The following is a 6,869-nucleotide window of genomic DNA, read 5'->3' on the forward strand; positions in this document are numbered from 1 at the left end:
GGAGTAGATAAGGCTGGGCAGTTATCTCTGGGCAGCTTGTGCAGAAAAAGCAAGAATTAGAGAAGGCTTTGTGTTAAACCAAATAACTCTCAGTCCTTGAGTCCTCTCCAGCTTCTCCTTAAACCATCCCAGGTGAGCAGAGAGCCTGCAGTGTGTCTGGGTGTTTAATTCACTGCTCTAGATCATTGGGACACTCCTGCTTCCCTTGGGACACTTCCCACAAGGAAATGGGGCTTGTGGTAAAGGGAAAGGTCCCAGCTCGGGCTGGTCTGTGACTTTTCCTTATTCCTCATCTGGACCCACAAGTGCCTGGAAAAAGCTTTGGCACTGACACCTCAGCCTGTGGTCAAATTGTGACATCAGCAAGTGGAGCAGCAGGTCAGCGCTGGCTGTGACTCACTGTCCCCACAGCAGGAGGCTGCAGCAGCGTGAAATTCGCCAGCACTGGACAGCTGAGATTGGCCGAGCTCCTGCTGTGGTTACAACCCTTGAAATAGCCTTTTTTATTTGGAAATCCTGGAAGGAACACACCTTTCCCCAGCTTACCAGCACAGGGGTTTGCTGGCTGTGCCGGGTGGTCTCCCAGGGAGCTGGAGGACCCAGCCACATGGGCTCCGTGGAATAACAGAGAGATGTTCCTGCAGGAGCAAGAAATGAGGGACCTGCTCTCCTCAAAGCACTGCTGGTGGCCAGCACATGCTGGAACTTCACTGGATCTTGCTGTTCCCTCTGGAAAACGTCCCTGCTTCACCTCGTGGCAGGGAGGGAGCAGGACACCGAAGTGATTCTGTGAGCAGGGGCAGGATGGTGACCAGGTCACCACCATGGGGACAGCACCCAGCTGCCAGGAGAGGAGGTGGGCAGGGGCTGCAGCAGGGGCTGTGGGGTTGCAGGGGCTGCAGCAGGGGCTGCAGCAGGGGCTGTGGGGTTGCAGGGGCTGCAGCAGGGGCTGCAGCAGGGGCTGTGGGGTTGCAGGGGCCAGGGAGAAGCCCAGCTGGAGCAGGGTCCCAGCCAGCAGCCGCACGGGGCTTGGCAGAGTCTGGAGGATGCTGCGATGATTCACTCCAGCAGCTGCTCCCCAGTGAGCGCAGGGAGAGGCAGCTCCACGGGCTCAGGGGGGAGGCAGGGACTGAGGGTTCTGCTCCCCTGCTTGGGAGGGAAGTTTTGGGCAGCTGGGGGTGAGCTGGGGCCCAGGGCTGGACTGTCACTGCACCATGACAGGAATGTTCCACCTGAGCCATGGCAAAGCTGGGTTGGCAGTTTGGGGTGACACACCTGACGTTGCTGTTTCTGGTTCCAGGGTCTCATTCATTTTTTTGTCTCTTAATACCAATTCATCCCCTCCATGTCACTATTCTGTACAGGAGCCAAAGTCCTGGGTGAGGTGACATCATTGCTTGTGCCCAAGAAAAATCAAGGAAAACCATCTGAGCTGGAGCCCCCCATGGCCATGCCCTCCAAGGGGCTGCTCTGCTGTCCCACACCCTCTACCTTTCCCCTGAAGCCCAATTCCCTAAGGCCCACTGGAAAATTCCTGCCTTGATCTGCACTGACTTGTCTGTTTTCCTTTGAGTGCTGAGAAATTCACATCCATTTTCCCAAAACCTCCTTCCCCACTTTTTTTTTTTTAAACATAAATGGGCATTTTGGTCTAATAACTGTGTTTTAAAGGTAAACTCACCCAGCTGCTCCAAAGGAGATCCACACCAGGACAGCCAGCAGCGTCTGGGATGTGTTTTGCAGCACAGGAGGGATACTTGTGTATTCCTCCCCAAGCCTGAATTTCTGCACACGTTTCCCAAGGCAAGAATTGTGCTTGGGTTCACCTCAGAATCCAAGGAGTAAAACAGGGACAGGTTTGCTGGGAGCAGGAAGCAATCAGAGATATTTGCTTTCATTCCAAGCAAAAGCCCCACACCTACAGCTTCCTGCCCCTGCACCACCCCTGAGCAAACATTATTTATAGCAGCAAGAGCAGTTATAGCTTTGCCCCTTCTTGACCTGGAAGTAATTGGTTAATTGAGTTAGACAACAAACCTCAACACACTCGCGTGGTTTCCTTCCACCTTCTCCCAGGGAGCTGGAGAGTCAAACTCCTTCCATCCCAAGCTGGTTAAAAACATCAAACACCTCCGGGAGAACAATGTTTACTTCCCCACCAGGAAATTGGGCCCTGTTGAAGCTTCTTCAGGGCCAACAGCTCCTCCAAAGCTGCTGCACCTGGGGGGTTGCTGCAGAGCTGGAGCTGGGGTAGGTGGGGGCTCTCTGGGGAGGGTTTCCTGAGCTGTGCTGAGGCTGGGAAGCTGTGGAAAGCTTTGCTGCTGCTGCTGGGAGCTGAGCTCACCAGGAAACGGAGATTTTGGTCTTTGCAGGTTCAGAAATGTGCTGATTTGGTGGTTAGAGAGGTTCTCTGGGTTTGTGGGCCCGAGGGCAGTGGGTGAGGACGAGCTGTGTTATGCACATGCTTTATTCCCAGCCTGAGATCCTGGTTGTGCTGATTTTTTCCTGGAAACAGACTGCAATGAGCTGGTTTTTTTGCCTGTTTTCTGTGTCCTTATGTGGTGGCAATGGCCTTGGAGGACAATGTCAGTGTGGGATGCAAAGATGATGCCTTTGACAATAATTTACAGGCTTCTGCCTCCCAGTCTCCTCTTCCCTCATTTTATGTTATTTGTGATATTTATCAGTCTCCACTGATGTGGGACATTCTTTGGGGAAGAAGAGCCTCTTGCCATGTACAGCAGAGGGGTTTAAGCAGGTGAAGGAAACCCTCAGGGTTTCCTCTTGGGAAAGGCCCCTCTTTGGGGTGCTGGGACACCCCCACTTACAGGTGTGAATGAGGTTCCGAAGCAGCTTCATGATCTGTGTGTCAGAGTTCTGTAAAACTAAACCAAACCCACAATAAATCATTTTAGCGTCCACACCAGGACTAGATCTCCCAGAACAACTCCTCTGCACTACTGGGAATCTTAGCCCAACAGAATTAACTTGGGCTGGAGAAACTCCTGGTGCTGTTGGCTGGAATCCATGGTCTGTGTGGAGTCACAGTTGGAAAACCTGTGAGGGCTGGAAGAGCTGAGTGGGAGATGTGGCCAAGCGAGATGGATGAGCTGGAGTTATCCACAGTTATCCACAGGACACAGGGATGCTGCTGCAGCTGGAGGAGGAGCTGGATGGTCTTGTCCAAGCACAGCTGTGCCAAGAGTTTCCTTCTGCAAGTGCAGGGCTTGCACAAGGAGCAAAGAGAACTTTTCCCAAGCAATTCTCCTTGGCAGCTTTCAAACATGCTCTGGTTTTCTGGTGAAGAAGAAATCCCAGCTGGATTCTGCTTGTTCAGTGGAGGAGGACCAAGAGCCAAGTGCTGCCCTGGGATCTGGGAGCTTCTGGCCTCCAACCCTTCCTGAAAAACCCCCTCAGTTTCATCACAAGATACTAAACACCTTCTCCTCCTTCCAAAAAAATCAATGTGGAGGAATGATCAATGGTGTAAAAGCCGAGGCTTATGTGGGAATGCAGGCAGCACTCTGCAATCACAGCATTTTCCTCTGCAGTGATCGAGTCAAACTGCAGAAGCAGTTTAAGAGGATTAGATATTTTTGATCATATTTGCAGCTGTTCTTGCTGTAAGTGAGAGGAGAAATCCAAGTGTGTCACCTTGGGAAGTGACTGAGAGCCTGGAAGGGAGTGCTGCCTTTGCAGCCGGGGTGTGCTCAGACCCTGCTGCTTCCAGAGCCACGAGGAGCTGTCGTTCCTGCAGCTGGAATTGTGGCACTTGGCTCCCTCAAAGATCCAGGTTCCAGTGGAAACCTCCCTGCGAGCCAGCCTGGATGCAGGACTCTGAGCTGCAATGGTGGCTCCAAAATCTCTGAAGGCTGAGGTTTTCCATGTGCCACAACTTAAACAAGGAGTGCTGTGGAAGCCCTGCCAAGTTCAGAGCCAGATGTGAGAGAGGAGATCCCACCCTGGACATCACCAAGGATTTCTAGCACTGCAGTGCTAAGTACTGCAGTTAATTCCACTGTACAGTTAAATTTCAGTGTCTATTCTCACACATTCAGCACTGTTGGAGTCCAAATAAAAATACCTGACTGTTCCCTTCAAACCCTTCCCTGCAGAGATGCTGGGGATGTGCTGCCAGCACTGCAGTAGAAAGCTCCTCTGGTTTTCACAAGGGACACTTCCAAAAGGCCCTTGGCCCCCAGGATGGGCTGAGGGTGAGTATGGGATCCATTCAACCCTTTTTCCATTCTTCAATAAAAAATGTGGCCAAGGAAGAAGACATTGCTCCCTGAGCCATGTGGTTGCTGGAAGTGCTTGGCCCTGCTCACAGAAACTGCCTGGGCTTTCCCATCTCCATGGATGGAGCCTCACTTGATGCCCATGTCCAGGACTGGCGGGTTCCACCTAAAGCCAAAATCCCAGATCTGAGCCCCACGTGAGACATCCCAAAGGAGGGGAAAGTTTCACATCCCACTTCCAATTTGCCTGATGATTTTAGCACAGTGAACAGGGGAAAGAGCACCAGAGGTAACAAATTCAACCCTTTCCAAACACAGTCATGTGGTTGTCATCTGCCAAAAACATAAACCACAATCATAATCCTAAATTTGTCCTTTGAACATACCTGTGCCTGCTCTGTAGTAGTTTCCTTCTAATCCTCAGGGATTAATCCTGAAGCACATTGAAACATCTGAGGTGAAGGGCTACTGTGGAAATTCCTTGCAGGCTGGTAATAACAACTGAAAGCTGCTCTGCGAAGCAAACCTGAGGCTGACTTGGTTTTTAATGGACATCTGTCTGTAGGGGGAAAAAATGCCATGGCAACTGCCTTTCTTGTTGGCACGGCAGCCTCAGCGAAGGGCTGGGGAGAGGATGGGTATGGGAGGGTCTGTGTGGCTGTGCTGGGAAACCTGGAGGTACAGCTCGGCCAGGCTGGGAGGCAAAGGTTGTTTATGCTCTGTGAGCACCAGATCTTGAGGGATTTAACAGCTAAATCTTGGCATAACGATTGCTTTGTGTGCTGCTGCTGCTGCTGCTGCTTAGCAGGAGCCAGGCTGGGTTCCCCCCTCCTCTTTCTAAAAATGTGAAATCTAAAGGCAAAAAAGCACCTGGCTGGTGATTTCCTGGTGCTTTGCTGGGCAGGGTTGCTGTCTCCCAGTTTGCAGCTCTGTCCCAAGAATCGCTGCAGAGCCACGGCATCATCAGATGGATCCTGGAGCTTTGCTGGCTGAGGAAAGAAATGCCCTTGTTGTGTCCAAGGGCTGTGGAAATTGAGAACAAGGGTCATTCAAGGGTTGATAATGGGTGCACAAGCTCTGACACTTCTGTGCCTCCCTCCAGAGCTCCGTGGACATCAGCATTTCCCTTCATCTCCTGCTGGTTGCAGGAGAAGCAGCTGGATGCATGGCCCAGCAGGGACATCCATCAGCCATGCCCTGGCTGCACGGCTGAGGATTGGGAAGAAATGGCAACAAAACTGCAAGTGCAGATCAAAAACTGAATCTGATGGGAGCTGGTCTCCGCTCAGAGCTGAGCTGGGAATTTGGGAGCTGGAAGCAATGGGAAGATCAGGGTAAGGGGGGAAGGCAGAGGTGGCAGCAGCTGCTCCACGTGGCTGGTTTGGAATTTGGGGTTTGGTTTTGCTGTGGTACCAATCCTGGTCTGGCCAGGGGTGTGTCCTCAGTCAGAACTGAGGGCAGCTTTGGTGACGGGCTACATCGTATCTCTCTGGGAAGCTCTGCCGTGTGTCAGCACCTGATTTGTTCTCTTAATATCCTTCCAAGTGTTTGGAGATCCCTGTGCTCACAGCACTGTCCACAAAGCTTTACCCTCCGAGAGGAGGGGTGGGGATAATGGCACCGAAGAACTGAAATCTTCAGGGAAAACACGTGTGTGACAAAGCTCAGCTCTCTGAGCTTCTCCAGCAGCTGATTTTGCTTAAAGCAAACCCCTGTGCCTGTGCTGCTGTCCCCGTGTACCCAGGCGTGTTTTGTCTTGCTGGATGCTGTTGAGGATCACCCTGGGTAGCTCAGGGAAGGGAGCACAAGACGAACAGCAGGTTAGATCAAGGAAATGTTACATCACACGGCACTTCCTGCTAAGTGCTGCTATTATCAGCCTCATTCATCTCCACATGCAAATACAGCCTGCACACGTCGTCACACATCTGGAGGGAAATAGCAGTCCTGGAAAGGAGCAGCTCTGACCTGGATCGTGGACAGGAGAGGCAAAAGGGAGCATGATTCTCCACTAGGAATTGTTTCCTTGCTTTCTTGATTGAATCCTGAATTTTTCTCCAGCTAAACCACCACATCCACTGTTCACTGCTTTTTGTCACATCAATGACATCCAAAATGTCAGCTATAAATGGTGGGGAAGAGCAAAAAAAAAAAAAAAAAAAGGGTGAGAAATTGATAAAACCAAGCCATAAAATAATAACTTGGGAATGGTGGGCTATCAAGAAAAGCATATTCAGGAAGAGGTAAAGGCAATGATGTGCCCTAACAACAGTAGAATCCCATTATACTGGGAATTTGGGGAGGAGGAGGTGTCCCTGGAGAAGGTGGCTGCCACTGGAAACCACCCTGTAGCTTCTCTGGTGGTAATTGCTGAGCTATATTAAATGATCACTTCTATATTTACTTTTAACCTGCTTTTTTATAAAGATGCTCAACAAAGAAAAAAGGGAGGGCACAACGAAAGCCAAACGGAGCTTAAGAAAACAAAGAATACATTGAAGGGGAAAACAAGTCAAACTGCAACTGCTCTTGAGTCATTACTGAGGATGTGAATGCCAGCCCATTCATACCCTGCTTTCTGAGCACGTAATGTCACCCTAAAATGTACTTTGGTGTGCTCATGTAATGTCT

Source organism: Lonchura striata, chromosome 18 (genome assembly GCF_046129695.1).
Source record: "Lonchura striata isolate bLonStr1 chromosome 18, bLonStr1.mat, whole genome shotgun sequence".
Classification (NCBI taxonomy): domain Eukaryota; kingdom Metazoa; phylum Chordata; class Aves; order Passeriformes; family Estrildidae; genus Lonchura; species Lonchura striata.